Source organism: Gekko japonicus, unplaced genomic scaffold, assembly GCF_001447785.1.
Source record: "Gekko japonicus isolate JY-2015 unplaced genomic scaffold, Gekko_japonicus_V1.1 scaffold340, whole genome shotgun sequence".
NCBI classification, from domain to species: Eukaryota; Metazoa; Chordata; class Lepidosauria; order Squamata; family Gekkonidae; genus Gekko; species Gekko japonicus.
Window position 1 is genome coordinate 1,011,636 of NW_015161961.1, and position 21,306 is coordinate 1,032,941.

The 21,306-nt window shown below is 44.7% G+C and overlaps 1 pseudogene; it reads left to right on the plus strand.

Moving 5' to 3' along the window:
* Positions 1–3,786: 3,786 nt before the first annotated feature.
* LOC107126042 lies at positions 3,787–5,273 on the plus strand (annotated as a pseudogene).
* The last annotated feature ends 16,033 nt before the right edge of the window (positions 5,274–21,306 follow it).

Consider the following 21,306-nt stretch of genomic DNA (forward strand, 5'->3'; position numbering starts at 1 on the left):
GGATGCTTGTCTATCATCTCCCGGGGGTATGCAATAGAATTAATTCATCTTCCCCCCCCATGGGGGTCATTACCACCCCTCCATCAACACCCCTACTTGACGAGGTACAATCCCTCCTTCTCAAGACGGCCATAGAGCCAGTCCCTCCAGAATCTCAGGGATTTTTTTTTTACTTCTGGTAACTTTATGGTACCCAAGAAAGACGGTGGACTCTGACCTATTATGGACCTGCATTCTCTCAACAGGTTCATCAGTTATTGCAAGTTTGAATGACTACTCTTGCTCAGATACTTCCATTGTTACAGGAGGGGGGTTGGATGGCTACAATCAACCTTCAAGATGCATACTTTCACATCAACATCAGAGTGGACCACAGGAAATACCTCTGCTTTGCAGCTGGACAGGCACACTACCAGTATACTGCCTTCTCATTCGGAATCTCCACAGCCCCAAGGGTTTTTATGAAAACGATGACAGTCGTGGCAACTTACCTGAGACTCTGGGGTATCATCGTGTTCCCTTACATCGATGATTGGCTTCTGATATCAAATTTGGAAACCCAGCTCCTGAAAAACATAGACACCACTCTCTCCTTCCTTCAGGAGTTAGGCCTCAAGGTGAACCTCAAGAAATCCAACCTCTCCCCATCCAGACAGGTCCAGTTCATTGGAATATATACAAGGGGGACCAGCAATTCAAAGCAGTACAATAATAATGATGAAAAATTGCTGTAAAGTTCACAAATCACAATGAATAGACAATAATAACTAGTACAGAATTGACGCTTGATGATGTTTATAATTTTCAGAACACAGACCGTCAAATACAGAAGGTGAGCGATACGAACATCTCGAGTGGTTGTTCGTTTCGAGACAACTCTTTTTCAACCAAATTCTGTTCTCTGGTTGTCTTATTGTGTTTAGCTGTGATATCAATCTTATCCAACATCCGTAAAGCACATAGGCTAACAAGTTTTAACAGCACTAGGGCTAACAAATTCTAAATTCGGACAACAAGTTCATTGGAGCCATTATAGACTCCACGTTATGCAGGTTTTTTCTTCCTCTGCAGAGGGCAAAGACCCTAACATCCCTGGTCATCCAAATCACGTCCGTGGGTACAGCAACAACGTCTACTGGGTCTGATGGTGGCCATGACCATGGTACTACCATTTGTAAGACTCCGAATGAGACCCCTGCATCTATGGTTCCTGAGATGTTTCAAGCTGGGCAGACAACCCCAATCCACACGTCTGCTGATACCTCGGCACGTCAGCCTGTATCTCTCCAACCTCCTAGAAGGGGCCCTATTTCAACACCCTGCTTCTACAGAGACTATCACCACAGATGCGTCTCTGTGGGGCTGGGGAGCTCACCTCAGGGGAATGTCAGTGGGCTCAGTCTGGTCTAAACCCAGGTCTGGTGACATAAGAAATCCAATCCATAGACTTGCAGGATCACCAGCATTGGGAACAGATCCAATTCAATGTAGTCAGAATGCTGCACTTTCACTGGTGTTGGGACTTTTCTTGGCTGACTCAGATTTCCAGGATGTTTTGGAAGAAAAAAAAGGTGGACTGGCTGCTGCTGCATCACCCAAATGATTGCACTATCAATCTGGTTCCTGGAGCACCATTACCTGTGGGACACCTATATCCCCTGTCTGATCTGTAACATAGAAGAAGAGATTGGATTTATACCCCACCCTTCACTACCCAAAGGTGTCTCAGAGTGGCTTACAAACTCCTTTCCCTTCTCCTCCCCACAACAGACACCCTGTGAGGTAGGTGGGGCTGAGAGAGCTCTGGCAGAAACTGGTCTTTTTTCAAGAACAGCTCTTATCAGAACTATGGCTTGCCCAAGATCATCCAGCCAGGTGCAAGTTGTTAGCCGAACTGCTTTATCTACAACAGCTGGCAAACTAAATTTAAATTCAGGTTCCTGCCTTTGTATACTGAAGTCCAATCCACTCCAAGGTTTGTACCAGTGAGAGAGACGAGACTGGTGTGTTCCAAAACAATGTCTTTTACTTAAGAATATATCAAATCACATACACACAAAATCAGATTCACACATACAATCAATCAAGTTCCTCAGAAATACAGAATTACAATAGTCACTATAGAAATCACAGGTAGGGCTATGGGTAGCAATACTTATCTGTCCTGAAGCTCGTCCTTCTCAATGAAGAATAGAGGGGTCAGAAAATATACTAGGGAGATTTAACACACAGCTAGAAACCAGCCAGCATGTGTGGACATCATGGCTGCAGACAAAGAGATCAAGTAGGAACAAAGGATTTTTGGATAGGAAGCTGAGCTTGAGAGGAGTTTAAAGCAGACAGGGGGCATAGGTGGGGGTAGGTGGCTAGCAAATGCTAAGCAGCTGGACCTCGCCTTTTATAGGTGAATCCTTTAGTGGGTGGCATCTATGCCATCTTCTAGATCCACCCACCTGCTAGTCCATCCCAAAACTAACCTCATTGGTGCGTGTAGAGAGGGTGCCAACCTAAAAGGGTTTGGCCAATATTGAAACTCTAGATTCTAACTCAAGAGATGGCATCTGGTGAGGTGTGAAAGCTTGGTGCTAGGATACCCATTAAAGTGCAGATGAATCATGCCCATTCCCAGGTAATCAAAGCCCATCAGACAGGAAATTGCCATTCAGATGTAGAGCAGAAATGTGTATATGTGTGTTTTCAGCAGTTCATCAATGGAGGCTGATTTCAAACAAGTTGTTGTTTGGCTGGCAACAATGGCAATGTGCTTCTTCTTCCCATCAGGCAGCTGTGTATTTGAAACCTCATTCACATGTAAGGCTTAGAGCAGGTCACTGTCTGTGTGTATCTCACAACAAGTGACTTGTACAGCGTTCTTTGAGCCTATGGGTGTATGTATGCACAGTCCATGTGGTGTTGGCAGCAAATAAAGCAAAGATTAGCCTCAATTCTCAACAAAGTGGAGGAGTGGGGAGTCAAACCCAGCTCTACCAGATTAGAGTCCACACACTTAACCACTACACCAAACTGGCCTTAAGGGACTTTCTCACCAAGAACTTTGCACCTTAGTTTGACATCAACCATTGTCGTCTATTCTAGGTCAACTGCTGGTGAAGACCTATCATAGGATAAGATGTGTTGGTTTAAAATCCCTTTAACTAAGGGAAGAAAGTGCCCATAGGTGACAGAGAGTGCCCAGAGCCAGAAGTGAAGCATTATGGCTCAGTGGGGATATGAACCTAGGGCATCCCACTGTGACATTCCAACCACTATCTTGCACTGGTTATGCCATAATGAACAAGTCAACACACAAGGACTTGTTCCTTCCTCCTCTTTCTCTTCATTTTGCCAATCCATCTTGCCAGACTTTCCCTGAGGTTGCCATCCTCTCAAGCTGGCAGTGTAGCCACCCAACTAGCAAGGCTTCCTTGGCTGAGTTGTGACTGTGATGCCAAAAAAGCCCCTAGAAGGTAATAGAAATGGGCTTCTCCCCATCACCCATCATTTCCTCACTAGACCAGCTTGATTAGGGGCATCTTTCTATTTTTGCCATGAAGATGCTGAGACCAGTATCAAGGCAGAGGTGCCAGCTGTCAAAATTGACCAAGAATAGCCTCTGTTTTCTCATTCCCTATCCTACCTTCACTGCTGGTGATGACCTATGGTAGCACAAACTTTGTTGGTCCAAAATCCCTTTAACCAAGGGACTAAAACACCCTTCTGCTTGCTTGATGAATTATAGGCTATTTCAGAGTAGCATACATTATTTGGAGTGGAGCCCTTTGAAATATGGAATGGGCCAAATACAGGTGCATGTTCATAGGAAACCAGGACATGTACAAGACCCACCTGGAGATGTGCAAGTTCAAGGGAACTGAAGGAGTTCCTCCAGCAGATGGATGACTGCTTCCATGAGGTGCAGGTGGCCATGGCTCAGAAGGATCAGGAAATCAACCTTCCTGCAGTTGATGCTGGGCAAGCTCTCGGAGAAGATTGACCAGCTGGAGAAGAACTTGGAAATGAAGTATGACATGCTGGATCAGAACCAGAGTGAGCTCAGTGAGATGATGGAGTTCCAGTGCAATGCCGCCATACTGAATGACAAGTTGTCCCACATCAACACCCAGCTGAACATGGGGATCTTGAGGACTTGAGGGCAATCTGGCTGCGACATCTGTCACCCCACCCACTGCCAGGGTAGATTCGGCTGATCTGGCTGGCTAGGCGGGTGTCCCCTACCTCCCTCACCACTCAATGTGCATCCCTCCCAAAGCTGTGCACTCAGTCAAAGACTATGACATTCTCAGACAGAAGGAGTGTACCATTCTTCAGTCAAGGGTATATATGATAGCTGTGCTCCCATGCTAGAACCTCCAAACAAGTTCAAGGTCCATTTGTAGGAAAATGTAGGAGTTGTCCCACATCAACACCTGGCTGAATATGGGGATCTTGGGCTCCTATGATCCCCAGCAGATCTTCAAGCAAAAGGGGACCTTTGTCGGAAACCAGGGCCCTGTCTGGTGTCTCTGCATCTACTTCATTGGAGGCTTGCTCTTCAGCAGCTCTTCTGACAAAACCATTAAGGTGTGGGATACCTGTATCATGTACAAGTGCCAAAAGACTGGAAGTCCATGATGGGATTGTCCTGGCATTCTGCATCCAGGGGAACAAGCTGTACAGTGGCTCTGGAGACTGCACCATCATCTGGGACATTCAAAACTTGCAGAAGGTGAGCACCATCCACACCCATGACAACCTGGTGTGCACACTAGTCTCTTTGCACAACATGCTGTTCAGTGGCTCTCTGAAATCCATCACGGTCTGGGATATTGTGGGCACAGAGCTGAAGCCGAAGAAGGAGCTGACAGCCCTTAGCCACTGGGTCCAGGCACTTGTGGCATCCCAGAATCACATGTATAGTGGGTCCTACTAAACAATCAAGATCTGGGACATCCGGAATCTGGAGTGCATACACATTTTACAGACCTCGGGTGGGAGCATCTACTCCATTGCAGTCACCAACCACCACATTGTCTGTGTCACCAATGAGAATGTCATTCATGTGTGGGATATCAAATACAAGGAGCAAGTGTGCATACTCACAGGACATGTGGGCACCATGTACACCCTGGTATGATTTGTCCTTGTGGGTGCGAAGCATGGCCAACATAATCTGCACCCAGGCACTCCTGCACCACCAGGGCAGCATCATGGCACCGACCATCTCCAGGGGTTGCATGTTCTCAGGCGCTGTCAACAGTACAGTTAAGGCCTAAATGTGCTAGTGGATGCTGCCGCCACCAAGTTGCTGGACTACCAAATACTCCCTTGGTTCCCACTTGTCACACTCCTTCGCTTATCTCTGAAGCCACTCACCATCTGAGAGACAGTGCCATTGCACCCACATATGTGAGAAGGATGCCCCTATGCCACACATCCAGCCCCACGGTGGTACAGTAAGGCAGTCTTTGGTTTAGTCTGCTAGCGTCTCAGCTGTGATTGTGGGCTCCTGAGTCTCTTACATTATCAATGGGAACTGATGGGTTGAACTGGGGTTGTAACAAGTAGCTCAAACACTGCTAATGTACCTTGCAAACCTGCAACACTGGAGCCCAGACTTGGTCTCTGGGCTCTGCCTCTTTTTATTTATCTGCTAGCTTTTTCCATTGTGGTCACTGCTGAAACAGGAGACCAGTCTCCCCACCATACTCCTCATGTTAACCAGGTATGATTCCTCTGCCAAGTCAGGTACCGTGCGCCTTTCTGCTTACAGAATCATGTCACAGCAGCTTCCCTGGCATAAAAACGAGGAGGGAAGCTCCCCCGTTGTGTTTGTAATGATATTTTCTACTGTTTTTAAAATTGTGATATAGATCTGGACTTTTTTTCTTCCTTGATAATAAAAACTGAACCATTCTTTATATTTTTTAAAAAAGAAAGAAATATGGAATGGGCATGGGTATTGGGGTCTTCCAAGCATGCTCCCTGTTTTCATCTCTTTGACTGGATTGTGGAGAGGAATTAAAATTATCCCATTCCGCACCAAGGACTCTTGTGGAAAAGCAAAATGGGGATTAGGAGGAGAAGATGGGAGGGAAAGGAGTTGTGGAACTTTGTTAATCTACCTTAATCATCCCAAAGCCATGGAACAGGACAAAGACATGGCTGGGGTAGAGTATGGCAAATGTAATTGTCCTTTTCTGTTCCATTATTCAGTTTGGTGTCTGCATCATTTGGATGGGAATTTCTCTTTTCTTTCAAGAACTGGACATGCACTCCCAGGTTAGACAGATCATTCTGCAATGCAGTGAAGAGTCTATTGCCATGTTTTATGGTGCCCTTGGCTACATAGGCTTTCTGGCCACCATTTCTTTCATTGTAGCCTTCCTAGCCAGAATGTAGCCTTCCTAGCCAGAATGCCTGGGGCATTCAATGAAGCCAAGTTCATCACTTTCATCATGCTAGTATTTTGCAGCATTTGGGTCTCCTTTGTTCCCACCTATCTAAGCTCTAAGGGGAACTACATCGTAGCTGTGCAGCTTTTCTCTATCTTGGCCTTCAGCACTGGCTTACTGGGTTTCATTTTCCCACTTAAATGCTGTTGTTATAATGAGGATTGGAATTAATGCAAAAGAGATCTAATGAAGAAAAGGGAAAAAAAGATAGAAGTTTCTAAAAATCCCTCGGTCAGCCAAGTCCTGCCCCCCCTATGAAAGGCTGCAAGCTCTGAGTTGGGAAATATGTTCCAATATGTCCCCTGAAGAGCTTCATGCTTGGCAGAACAATGCTTACTGGTAATCCCCGGCCTTAGAGTAATCCGTTTAGCCTCGACCAAAGCCAGAGTATTTTTGGCCTAGTGGAACAAGCTCCCAGTTGAAAACGGGGCCCTGCAGGACTTGCTACAATTCCACAGGGCCTGTAAAATTGAGTTGTTCCACCAGGCCTTTGGTTGAGGTGGTGGATGCCTCACTATATCTGGCCTCCCCTGCTCTAACCAGCCCCCTTTCTACCAGCTTAGGCTGTCAGTTATACTGATGTATCATAGATTGGGGGTGGGGCGGGGCCCAACTATCATTTTGATGGCCCTTTCCTGAGTCATGTACAGTATATCCGTGAGATTTATGTACTACCATCTTGCCCTCATGTAGTTTATTTGGGTCTTTAGGTTTCAACTGGAATTTATATGGAACTGTTTTTTATGTTTTTATTGGTACCTTGTAAATTGCTCTGAGCTGCTTTTGGGGGAGGGCAGGTCAAAACCCCATAAATAAATAAATAAATACCTGGAGATTTTGGAGGAGAATCCTCAGGAAAGAGGGGTTTGGGGAGGGGAGGTATAATGTCATAGAGTCATAGAGAAAAGTGGCCATTTTCTCCAGGTAATATGTTCTCTGTCATCTGAAGGTCAGTTGTAATCCCAGGCAAACTCCAGCTACCACCTGGAGCTTCGCAACCCTACACCCTATGCAGAAAGCTACGTTTGCAAAATGTGGCCCGTCACAGGTATGATAGAGCCATGGTACTTACTCCGTAAGTTGCAAAGAGCCACATTCACGAATGCCATCAACCAAAAGAGCCATGTCTACTGTTATCCTTGACATGAGGCCTGTTCCTCAGGAAGGCTTAAAGCTTTTCTGTTCCTCAGGTGACAGACAGCATTCTACAGGTGGGAACCAACTGCAAACCACAGTCCCCACTGGGCAAGGGTCTTGCCCACTTTCCTAAGACAAATGCTAGGTGACACCATGAGAAATGGTACTCAGAAGAGCCATGGATGCCATGTCACATTTGGCTCACAAGGGTTCTAATCCCCTGGCTTGCAGAAAATTTAAAAATGTCAATATTGGGGGGGGGGGGCAGAAAGACTTAATAAAAGTCCAAAGTAATATTTGCTCATCAGGGGAATCTCCTGGGTTGCAGAAAAATCTTAGTGCTTTTTTAATGTTTTGGGTCACAAAGACTTATAGAAGTCAAGTACTGTCTGCTCATGAACAGATGTAGCCATAAATAGTAAATAGAATTAAGGTGGCATTTTAAGTTGCCCTAGTAACCCCAAATGGCCCATGAATATGTGGTGGTGGAGGCCACCAGGGGTAGATGACAAGGGGAAACTGGAGCCACCTTTCTGCCTTGCCCACCTTCTTTTCCTCCTCCTTACCATGCCTAGGATGAGAGAAGGGTGAATGGGCATGAGGGCGTAGGAAAGCAAACTAGGGGAAATGCAGGCGCTGCTGGATCTCTTTTTTGTATTGTTATATTCTGTGTCTAGTTTCCCTGTAGTAATACATGATTGCTATAACCATAGTTCTCATCTGTTATTGTGATATTTCCTCTGTGTTACCACAAAGCATGTTATACATTCTATGTTAATAAAGTAATTTGGAATGATATAACCACAACTGTAATGCATTTTTTCTTTCTTACATTCAACCTATCATATTCACTCTTTTGCGGAACTTGCCTTCTTGATCCTCTCCCATCCACACTTCACCCTGTTCTTTGCATTAAGTGCCTTCCGTTGTTTTCAGCCTTGATCTGCATGCTAAGTTGCCACTCTCTGGTGGAGAAACAGAGAGACAGAAGAGTCTGTCTGAATACTAAGGAGAAGGTCCATTTCCTTCCTCCTCTTCCTCCTCCTAGTTGTCTGAGTGTGCCTGAGGTTAGCATCCTGTAAAGACAGCAGTATCCCTGAGGCAACAAAGCCTCCTTTGATGAGGTGGCACTCTAGTGTCACAGTAGCTGAGGTCACTGCTGCAAAATGTCAAGGAAATTAATCCCTCTATTCACGCATCTTGTGTCATTTCTATGCTTCAGTTTTAAAGTTTTGACATATATATATCACCCATCTTCTCATTTTCCACTATATCACCCTTCCTTGCTGCTTCTTCTTTCTGGTTTCTTGGCTGCCACTCTTTAATTTATTTATTTAAAATATTTGTGAAGCACCTTTCTGCTTTGTGGAACTTAAGGTGGCTTAAAATATAATCAGGACATTATAAAAATGCAAGGAAAATAATTAGAAAACCAATAACAGACACAGTCAAAGGCACAGAATCCTATAGATTCACCCCTTTTCTTTTTTTCTTCTTCCTACTCAGCAGCCAACCTACTTTTACTTGTTCCCTGTCTTCATCTTTCCCCCCTCCTTTCCTGCCCGTCACTGTCTCCCCATGAAAAATCTGGCTACTTTGTTTTGTGGTCATCAGCTCAGGGCTGGTCCCAGTTGTACGGTGGCTGCTGCTGTCAGCAGGCCAGACCTAATTAGAGGCACCATAGCCACTGCTGCCAAGCTGGGCTAAATCATATCAGCTAAATCAAATGGCCACTTTGGAAGGTGGACTCTATGCTATTATACTCAACTGAAGTACCTCCCCTCCCCAAACATCACCCTCCTCAGGCTCCACCCCCAAATGTCCAGGTATGTCCTAATGTAGGGCCAAACTACACATTACATTCTATAACCTGGACCTGACTCACTTTCTCTACAGCCACACAGCAGCAGGGGGGAATGTCATTTTAAAGGTATGTGAGAGCCCACTTCAGCTTGGGACCACAGCCTGGAAGGCTGAGATTCTCCTGCTTCCCTCTGTGACATTTTCCTGAGCTGAAGCATTTTTCAGGGAAGGTATTTGCACCTTTTTGGCACTGCATTTCCAATGAAGACTGCATGTACAACTCCAAAATGGGGCAAATAAATCCTCTCGGGGCCATTTTGACTGGGAAAATGGTGTAGGGGCAAAGCAGGAGTCCCTCCTCCAGTCTCACTGTGGTCCCAAGCAGTGTTCCCTCTAAGCTGAGTTAGTGTGAGCCAGCTCACAGTTTTTTAGCCCCCAGCTCACAGATTTTTGTCTTAGTTCAGGAAGGGATGGCTCCAGAGCAAACAAATTTATGCAGGAGCCAAATTGCTCGCTCACAACTTTAATGCCAGTAGCTCACAAAGTAGAATTTTTGCTCACAAGACTCCACAGCTTAGAGGGAGCATTGGTCCCAAGCCAAACTGGGTTCCCCCAGACCTTTAAACTGTTGTTCCCTGTAGTTGCCACATTACAAAATATAATGTGTAGTTTGGCCTTCAGGTGGCTTTGAAAGGGTTTAAGACAAATTCATGGAGGATAGGCCCACCATTGGCTACTAGTCATGATAACTAAAGGGAACCTCCATATTCAGAGGCAGAATATATGAATACCAGTTGGTTGTGGGGAGTAACAATGAGAGATCAGGTAGGGAATCTAGTCACTCAAGGTTTCCATACAGGTCTGGCAACTTCTCGTCAGAAAATAACATAGAATTGGCTCTAGCAGTTCCTTATGTTCAGGTTATGAAGTTTCTACTGTGATTACTGCTTGATTAAACATAATTATTCCTTTCTGCTGAATGGAAAGTCTTCTGCTGTTGGAATGAGTAAGGGCAAAAACAGATATATGAGATGCTGTCCTCAGCAGCAGCACTGCCTAGGCCTCAGCCACTATGCTGCTTTCACTCCATGGGGTCTCCTCAGGCTTCAGAATAGAAAAAGGAGAAGGGTTGCATCATCCAAGTCCACCCTCTCTTTCCTGGAGGGTTGCCCTTGTCTGCGTAGTATAATGCTCCCTCTTTTTTCCTTGGCCTGGTTATTTGTGCTTCCTCTCTGCCCCACCTATCAGCCCCACCTCCACCCCCTGGCCCCCACATCTATGGCCTAAACCATTATCTGGGCCTGAGGTTAAAGCACCCCCCCCCAGTCTCCTGCTCCATCCTCCTGGCCCCTCACCTTTGTCTCACTGGGCAGTTTCTGGGAGGACTTCAGCCAAGCTCCACCCAACTTCTTGCATTGCTAGGCCTGCCTGTCCTCCAGCTAGGCCATCACAGCTGAGCTTCTGCTGGCTGTCTCCATGCTTCCCGGCAGGTTTGATGGCCTCTGAGCCTTGCTCTTCCCCAGCATTGTCTTTGTTGTCCTGGAGCCAGGAGATTATGACATCACCCAGCACCTGAATCTCTGTGGCCCAGGAGAGAGGTGGCAAGGACTGCTGCAGCCATTTGCTGTCCAGGGTCCTGTCCCAAGTGCTGTGGCTGAGTTGACTGTGGCTGCCTGGGGTATGAAGGAGATGGATGAATCCTGCTTGGCTCCTGCAGCATTGGGGAATTCCCTAACTTTGCTGCAGGCACCTTGGCTGAAGACTGGCCAGGCACTGCCCCAGACAAGATGAAACAACAGTCATGCACTTCCTCAATTTGCCTTGGAACTGTGGAGAGAAGGGAAAGGGAAGTTTAACTGTTCAGCATCCACTTGCTTCCATTAATCAGAACCAGGTTCTCCACTTTCCTATTAGCATCTTAAGAACATAAGACAAGCCACGTTAGATCAGGCCAATGGCCCATCCAGTCCAACACTCTGTGTCACACAGTATCACGATAGCCAAAACCCATGTGCCATCAGGAGGTCCACCAGCAGGTCCAGTAATGTCTTAAATAACGTTTTTGTATTAAAATGTCAATAGCAATGTGAAAAAGCTACTTTCAACTGAGCTTTCTTATGCTACTTTCTGAGTACCATTGTCATCCCAATGACAACCCAATCATTTTCAGTGTTTGAACATTTCTTGCATCAGTATTTTTAAAAGAAAATGTTGTTTTTCAGTAGTTGGCATAATTATAATCTCTTTCAAATGGCAGCATATTTCAAATTATATACACCATGCTTGTCTGTTAATAGACACATACCAAGTGGGAATATGCAGGGGAGGAATAAATCCTGTAAAAGATAGTGTTTGACTGATTATTTATCCTACAACAATAAAACGCAAACTGCTTCCTGCCATTCAACCATGGTGATGATGTGCAGGTAGAAATAGATCCATTTTGAATAATAGGATTTTTCTTTATTCTGTAAACATATTGATTGAGCTCCTACATTCCAGCTGGGGTTGATTTATTTATTTAATGTATAGTCTGCCTTTCTCACAAAGACTCAAGTAGGATTACATATTGATTATTGATGCAATTAATAGGATGAGACATGTAATAAACAATGCAAAAGGACTAGGATTACACATATCAGAGACAATAAAAAAGTAAAGACAATTTTGCTCTGTCCTGGATAGCCCCAGGCAAGACTAATCTCATCAGATCTTGGAAGCTAAGCAGGGCCAATGAGGCAAGTATTTGGATGGGAGACCTCCAAAGAATACCGGGATCAGGAGACAGAGGCAGGCTATCAAGCCACTTCTCTGAACAGCCCCCATGCCCCAGTAGGAGTCCGCAGAGGTCACCATGACTTCCAGGCATGGGCACATAAACACACAAACAAAAAATAAATACAAAACAAAGACAATTTTAAAAAATCAAATGTGATCAGTCAGCGTAGGAAATGGAATTACAAGAGCAGAAAACTTCAGTGAGATAATGGTCAATTTGATTAAATCTTTATTTCTTTGCTGAGCCTATGACCACAAGTGGTTGGAAATTTTTTTGGGGGGACACATTTAATATAAAACAATGAGTTGTACCTGCATCCCACCCTCTTTGAGTGAAGAAATGAGAATCAAATATACAGATGAACAATGTTTTATTCTTAATTGATATTATTTATTATATTTATTATTATTTTCTATTTATAACCCACCTTTCTTGCACATCACCAAAGCGTAAAGTGTTGCTTCTAAAGAGCCACAGCAGTAGAACATTTATTGTTGCATAAGCTTTGTGGGTCAGTGCTCATTTCATCAAATGCATGCATTGTATGTCCATGTTATGTACCCTAGCTAGGGGCTCCATAGGTTCACAGAAGTTCCCAAAGAATCAACATGAGAGATCCAGGTTTACTTACAAGGAGATCTTTAATAACCCATTGAGATGCAAGCTGAGCTTTGATCAGTTGGCCTCAAGAGTGCCACACACAGAGATCGAAGCTTAGCCAAACCTTGAGATCAAGAAGCATACTTAAAACTAGGCATTTTATACCCTAAATCAGGGGTGTTGAACTCATTTGTTATGAGGGCTAGATCTGACATAAATTAGACCTTGTTGGCCCGGGACATGTGTGTCATAAAATGTAATGCCAGGTAGCGGAGATATAAACTTTATAAAGGACACAAACTCAAAGGGTTTTTTTTTACTTAAAATAAAAACATGCTTAAAACATTAGCACTCTTGCAATATTTTGTTTATTTAACAGTGTCTGATAACTGATACCTCTTGCCCTGAATTATTACATCAAAATGTCTGTGCTGTTGCAATCTTGAGTATGCTGTTCAGGTGTGTATCTGTAAGCTGCAAACCTACGATGATGCAGCAGCAGCAGAACTGGAAGAAGAAGCAGAAGACAGCCAATTCTACTGCAGGCCTGATAGAAGCCCTCTGAGGGCCTGATCTGGGCCCCCGGGCTGCATATTTCACACCCCTGCCCTAAATGCTGGCTGAGAGTCAAAGAATGATTAATTAAGCTATCTTAAACACTTGTATGGGCCATGCCATCTTGCATCTAGCTTCCAGTGGGAGGAAAAAAACAATCCAGGCCTTGAAGATAAGTGCTGCTAACAAGCATAGAGACAGAAGGTTCCCCTGAGAGCAGCTAATACTGTCCTCTGCCAAGACTCATGGCAACTAAGCACCTGCATGTAGCAAAGATGGAGTCATCCAGGCCAATACAGTCCATTAGGCCGAGACAGCTATATATTGTTACTAAAGGGAAGCTCAATCTTGTGGACAATTTCTGGAGGGGAGACAAAGGATCAAAAGTAGACATGTTAAGTGTGTGACTGTCATTGATATCTAGTAGAGACGTCTGAGAATTAAATATATTGGGCAGAGGTGATACCTGTAATAAACATTGCAAAGGTATACCAATAGATGGACTTTCCTGATATATTAATGCTGGTGAACATCTAAGGGATTTTAAGGAATAAGGGACAGGATTTGGTGTGGTGTTTATTATTAGTGTCCATTAAAGATATTTGCTGATGAATATTGGAATAGAATAAACAAATACATTAAGAACCGGCTTATTAAAATGTTGGAGTGGGGGGGGGGAGACTTAGAAGCACTGTTGAACACAGAGATATCATAGTAAAGACCAATTCTTTTCATTGAAAGGGGATTTATTAACTTTGTTTTGCAGAAATTGTGGACAGGGGTTTGGTTTTACAGCAGATGTTACAGTTGCAGAAAAAACCTCTGGGTTTACTGTAATAGTGGCAAGTGTATTCATTTTGACATGTATGTTTTAAAAGACCTTTATTTTCAGGTTTATTTGTTTAACTGTAGTCTTTCTTGTGTATCTGAATTTTATCTTAATCACTCGAAACCAGCAGCTGCATTCCTAACTGCCCCTTCTTCTTCAGAAAAATAATAATAGAGAAATGTTTTTTCCCATCTTCCATTCCAACCCCACCCACCCCGGCATTCACAGCTCTGAATCTAGCAGAACTTGCCCCTGCCTGATGCCATTCCCATGGTTTTCTGCCATCTGCAAGCAGAAGCCAAAGCAAAGCAAGGGTAGGTGTTATGTATTGGGACTGAAACATCCCAGGACTGTTCTAGTAGAGATGGGCTGAGGTTGGAGCACAAGAACAATAGCCTACCAGGACTCTGGAAGTAAGCAACCAAGAAGTAATGTTATGTAAATAGCCTATCGTTGGGAGTGGGGTGTGCTTGGGTGTGGCAATTGCATGCTATTTAAACAGGGCTTTGGCCCTGGAGTTCAGTCTTGTTCTTGCTGAAATCACTAATAAAGTAGAGCTGATCACTAGACTTGGGGTCTGCTCATCCATGGAACCCACTATTTAACAGGAAGGAAAAGCAGAATGTCATGATTCAGGACACAGGTAAAATCTACTAGATGTTCTACAGTAGCAGGAGGGAGTTGAGTGTTAACCCCTGCAGTATAGTGAAGCTCGCTGGCAGCTGAGAAAGTTTGCTTGCTGAGTTTAGCAAGAGATGCATTGCAACTCCTATTGCAGTCCAAGTGTTAACACTTAGGAACAGGCACATTGAAAGCTTTGGGCTCAGAATATGCAAGGCTTGCGTTTTCAAATTCATTATCATTTTCATACAATGCCTATGCTGGAGAAATGGGATCCCTGGTTAGGGACCTGAGGCCCAGTATGAGGTATTAGTTGACATGGAGTTCACTTGATGCCACCGGCAGGTCTTGGTTCTTCACAGTCTCCTGTGAACCAACGTCAGTGAAATATTGTCTCCATCTAACAGGCAGAGGGCATAACTTCAGGCAAAACCAGGCTTCATTCAGAAATGACCTTCAGTATTGCTGATTTGACAAAATACTCAAAGGAAATGACATTTATGAGAAAACCCTCCTTGGGGTCAGTCGTGATGCTGTATATAAAACTAGAGAATCTTCACACCAATGGGGCTGGCAGTTTTAAAACTCAGCCCACTCCTTGCCATTTCTGTATCCCATTTGTCATCTAGATTTCCTGACCCAAGTCCCCTTAACTCTTCGATTTCCTGTTGCACGATAGAATAGAGCATCTAATGCTCCCATGTCCCCAGATAAAGACAAAAGACCCAGATGTATTAATTAACTGGGTTTATTAAAACTTCTGAACTGCACCTGAAAACTAAACTAATGAGTACAATAATCCTAAGAGGCTGCCCAAATCTGGTTTGCCAGCACTTGGTCAACTCAGCCTGGCTGTCTGTGCAGGTCATAATGACTCAACATGAAGGAGACCCTGCCACTTCTGCCATGGGGCTACTGTCTTACCAGTTCCACCCCGCTCCTGCAGCATCCCAGTTCAGAAAACCGTCCACCCAGCAAATCCATCCCACTCACAGGCATGCTGTAAGTGGGAGAGCTTGCCCCATTTCTCTGTGGCTTACCAGAGGATCTCACAAAGGCACAGGGACTGTACTGGATGGAGGACCTATCATCAGATATCGTGACTCTTTCCCTGTTGCAGTTCAATAATACCTGGCATTATTTACAACTGTATCTCTGTCTGTTTGTTGTTGGGTGGATGACGCTTACTCCCAGCACCCTGCCCACCGTCACTCCACACCACTCTTTGCCCCCAACTCCTCCTCTCTCCTTTTGCAATTTCTCCATTGGGCTTTCCAGAATGATCACACATCTGAAGGGGTGAGCTGCGCATTCCCCAACCTCCTTCCCACTCCCACACTCTTCTGATTGCTGTGAGCAGCTGTCATGGAGACTGGGCCAGGGGTGAGCTGAGGGAGGGAATATATGATCTGGCAAGGGGGTTGGAAGGTCTCTGGGGCTCCCACTCCTCCACAGCACTGCAGGCATCTGATAAGCCATGCAGCTTGGTGGAGCACACATGTTGGGTTCTCAGGATGGGAGGCACAGGGGTACAGGGAAGCTGATGGCAGTGACAGGACCTCTGAGTGTGGCACAGAGGGGGTTGAGGTGGTGTATAAACCAAAATGATGAATGGCTGGGCAGCCCATTGGCCGGGCCATCCTGTCTCCCCTCCCCTTGTAGGGACTGAACCAGGAGCCCTGGCCATCCTATCCTAGTGCCTTTCCACTAGGCCATGCCTTTCTGTGCAGTTTTCTCTGCCCAGCCCTGAAAGGTGGGGGTGTCATCAGGGCATCAGTGGAATGCCTAATCCATGAAGACATTCCTTCTTTGTATATGTCTGCTTGGCTTAGTGATTAGAGCACAACCTTGGGTGTGGGGGCCATGGGTTTGAGCCTGGCCATCCCCTTGTGTTTTGCTGCTGGCTTATCAGTTCCCAGGATAATGGGTGTTCTTTGTCTTTTGCCTGCTCTCCCCAGTCCCATTCAGCTTGAGCCCATAGTTCCTATCTGATGGGTGACTGACCTACCCTGGAGAGCTATGAGGGTATGTGATAAGTTTTGCTTGGCATGCTGTTGTGTGTTCCCATCCTGATGCCCTGGTGCTTGATGTCCTCCTGCCTGGTGAATGGCAAGTCAGTTGCAACCTGGGATTTAAGCAGTCATCTGTGGGGTGCCCTGGAGTGCATTGGCTACAGGGCTTCTGCCACTCATGCATAATGCTGCTGTTTGGGTTGTGCTGATGTTGGCTTTTTTGTCCCTGTCCTGTGATGTTCTGGGGTGGTGGCAGCTTTGATTGGTCCTGGCAGCACTGGCAGGCAGTGGTTGTCTCTGCCTCTATATGCTACAGGTGGGGGGTAGCCACTGCCTGATTGGTGGGTGTTGACAGGGTTGCTAGGTACTCCAATGGACTGACTATACAATGGGCCTCACAGGTGGGTGCTCGTTGTCTTCCTCCTCTGTGGAATGTCAATAGGGAACTGACTAGCAGTGGCATGGTTGTGGCAGTGGCCATATGCCACTGCTGCAGCAGCTCTAAAGGTGACCATGTTATAACTGGAAATTATATAAAACAGGATCAAAGTGGATGTATTCCACAGAGAAGTGCTTAAATGTTATTAATCATTGCAGACACTTGAATTATCCCCTTAACAATCATGTCTCTAGATGCAGAAAAGGCTTTTGATTGCTTAGATAAAAACTATTCTGTTTACTAAAGCAGATGAACTCTAGCACACTATTCCTAAGGACAATAGAAGCTGTATATCAGGAACCACACCCATGTGAAAGTTAACAGCTTTAGAGCTCAACTTTACTTCAATAGAGGTTCTAGACAAAAAAGCCCTTTATCTTCACCCTACCGATTGAGGTGCTCATGGAAGCAGTTCACAGCAATGCAGAAATCAAAGTATACAGGTAAGAAATCAGCCTGTTTGCCAATTATACCCTTCTCAATTGAACTCATAAAATTAAAAATATAGTGAAATATAAGGATTCCATATCAATTTTACAAAATCTGGAATCCTAGTTATGAACTGGAGATGAATGCAAAGATATCAATGAGTGGATTTACACTGCAGGGAAATACCTAGAAATTAATACATCTATGAGCTCATAAAATTTAAGTTAAATAATTTAAGTAAGATTATTATTAATAAAACAAAACCTGGCAGAATGGTGTAAGATGTGTCTAGCCTCTACCTTTTTCTCCTCATCCTTCCCCAATGCAACCACTGCTGATTTCTGGCTGTGGGTGACAATAACAACACAAAAAATAAGTCTTTAGAGAGAAAGTGCAGGCTTTAAGTGACAAAAAGCGTGGACAGTCATGGTGAGCATTGGAGGAAGCTGTAAAGCAGAGACTGGAGACAGAGTTAATGGGGGGGGGACCTCCCTGCATTAGCTGCTCACTAGGGCTCTGTGATGGACCCCTGTTACTTTCCCACTCTGAGGCAGATTTCCGTGCCAAAATTCTTTTTAGTTCCCTGCTGTGACTGAGCAGTCCCTAGTAGTGTGTAAATGAATGTGGTTTATAAAACTTTCTGTCCCACCCTGTCTACAGAATATAATTCAGCTTGTAGTCCAGCCCTAGTAACTTTATGTGGAAAAGCAGGAGCCCTCTTCTTATTTCCCTTTTTAAATGAAACTGAAGACAGATTAACAGTAAAACAAACAACCCCCCACCCCAAGTTTATTCAACAGGCAGGTATGGGGATTGCTGAGGTAAAAGTTGTAGATGGTATAGCATTCACTTCTTTAAACAGGCAAAATGATGTTATTGAAGCTTATAACACATTTAAGGCAAGGAGTCTTTTTCTTTCACTCAGTAGGTGAACTCATCTGACTTTTCCTATCAGATACACTGACTCCTAACTGTCAGAAACCAACTGACAGCCTTCAGAATGGTTCTTCCTGACAGAATAGCTCCAAACTGAACTGATCTCAAACTGATTCTCCACTCAGCTGATCATATAGAAGAAGAAGAAGAAGAAGAAGAAGAGACGGGATTTATATCCCACCCTTCACTATCCAAAGGAGTCTCAGAGTGGCTTACAAACGCCTTTCCCTTCCCCTCCCCACAACAGACACCCTGTGAGGTAGGTGGGGCTGAGAGAGCTCTTGGCAGAAACTGCTCTTTTTCAAGAGCAGCTCTTATCAGAACTACGGCTTGCCCAAGGTCATCCAACCAGGTGCAAGTGGAAGAGTGGGGAATCAAACCAGGTTCTCCCAGAATAGAGTCTGCGCACTTAACCACGACACCAAACTGGCTCTCTCCCTCAGCAGGCGCTGGCCAATCAGAGAAGAGGAGCAGCCTGTCACTCAAACTCTCAATTCCAGGGAAACATTAACTCCTGGCTTTCTGATTTAGATGCACTTAGAAACATGCTTTTAAAGTGTAGTCCATCACAGGCTCTTAATTACACTTTTTTCCTATTTTTAAATTGAATCCACTCCTCCCATATATTCCCTCTGCTGAGGGGGGCACAGGTCTGGATAGTGCTGGGTCTGGGGATGGAGCTCCATGATTTTTGGAGGGTTACGGGTTCCCTCTGCCTCTTTACGGGATCATAGAGGGGGACCTTCCAAGGACTTGAGTGGGGAAATCCCATTCCCCAACTGGCACTGGCCCTGCTTTCCCCACAGCTGGCTCCACTTTCTCACTTCCCATACCTTCTGGTGCTGGCTCCCTGCTCTTTCCCACCTGGCTCCAGCTCCTGCTTCCTTTCACCATAATCTATTCCTGCTTCTGCTCTTCCTGAGACCCAATAGGGCATCTGAGCTCTGGATGTTAATTACCAAGGCCTGCTCATCCACAGACACCACTGTTAAGGTTTCTTTTTTTTTTGGGGGGGGGGTACTAACCTTTTGCAACTAATTTAGATTTTTGTCCAAATCTTACCACTCCTGAAAGCTTGCATGACTGTCAAGCTACAGCTGGACCCATTTTATAGGGCTTTTTGATTGGGGGGACAGCCCTTGTCTTCCCAGTGTAAGGATCATTTAACTCCCCACTCACCAATAGCTTTTTCATCATATCAACCTCCTTGCAGTCTCATTTCCTTTGGATCACTTTTCATATTCAGTTCTACAAAGCTTGTCTGTCTACCCCAAGATCTCCTGTCTGGTGTGACAAGAACTCAGCTGCTCCACAAATTAATGAAGACTGCCAAACTAAACTCTATCAGAGTTCAGCTGCATGAGGAAGTTAAAAGTAATGCCAAACAAAAGATCTGAATCTCCTTTTCTGCCTCTCCAACTAGCAATATAAAGTTATCTTTTCCACCCTTCTTTCGTTTTTAACACAATCCAGAAATGTTACGGGAAGGAATGTCCTCTGCCTTTTCTTTCAGTTTGTACAAAGGGGTGTTTGGCATTGCTTTCTACTTTCCCTCATGCAGCTGAACTGTAGTAGAATTTAGGGGCTGCTGAGATTGTATTTTTCATCTGAATAATCCATATAGCCAGCATAGGGCTAAGAGCTGCAATTCCAACACTCTGTCACATAGTGGCCAAAAATACCAGGTGCCATCAGGAGGTCCATCAGTGGGGCCAGGACACTAGAAGCCCTCCCACTGTTGCCCCCCCCCCCGAGCACCAAGAATACAGTGCATCACCTGCCCCAGCCTGTGAGCTCCTATCTATACGTTGTGACTAACAGCCACTGATGGACATCTGCTCCATATGTTTATCCAGTTCCCTCTTGAAGCTGTCCGTACTTGTAGCCACCATCACCTCCTGTGGCAGTGAATTCCATGTGTTAATCACTCTTTGGGTGAAGAAGTATTTCCTTTTATCTGTTGTAACCTGACTGGTCAGCAATTTCATGGAGTGCCCACGAGTTCTTGTATCATGAGAAATGACATTAAACTAGATTTCTCCACAGCCCTGTACTGACTTGGTGCAGCCTCAGTTATTGTTAATATTCACAAACCCAGAGTGATTTCTTACACAACGTAGGAGGGGAAAGGCAACTGTTTAAATGTTTTTTCACTCAGTTTAATGCAAATAATGAATATATGGTAAAATTCTTCTTGGCCCTTTGCTAGTGGTCAGATAACCAGTTTGCCCACTGGTGAGATGATCATTGTGGTTAAGTTACCACTTGATAAGGGATCATTTGTATTCCCCCTTTCAAGTTTGTACAGATGTGAAACAATGTAATTCTGCCTAGGCTGGTAATCAGCAAAAGTCATCTGGGCAAAGATTCCTCTTTTCATTCATAACTTGAGGGCACGATCGGACCAAGAATCTTGTGCCAAGTATAGGTTCCCTCCGCCCCAAGAATCCACATAACACTGTTTTTTCATGAGGTGAACTGTATCTCAGGCATCTTCAGCTGCCCTGAGAATATGATGGTTGTTATGGCAACTCCTTTTCACTGAATGACAATGTATTAAACACACGTAACAAATTGGATATACTGGAGCATTCCCCTTCACATACACCCCAGATTTCTTTCTTTCCTTTCTTGAAAAAGAATATAAAATCTCTGTCTTGTTGTTGTTGTTTTTAAATAGTTATTTACACAAGGTACCACATACCAAGGCTTTT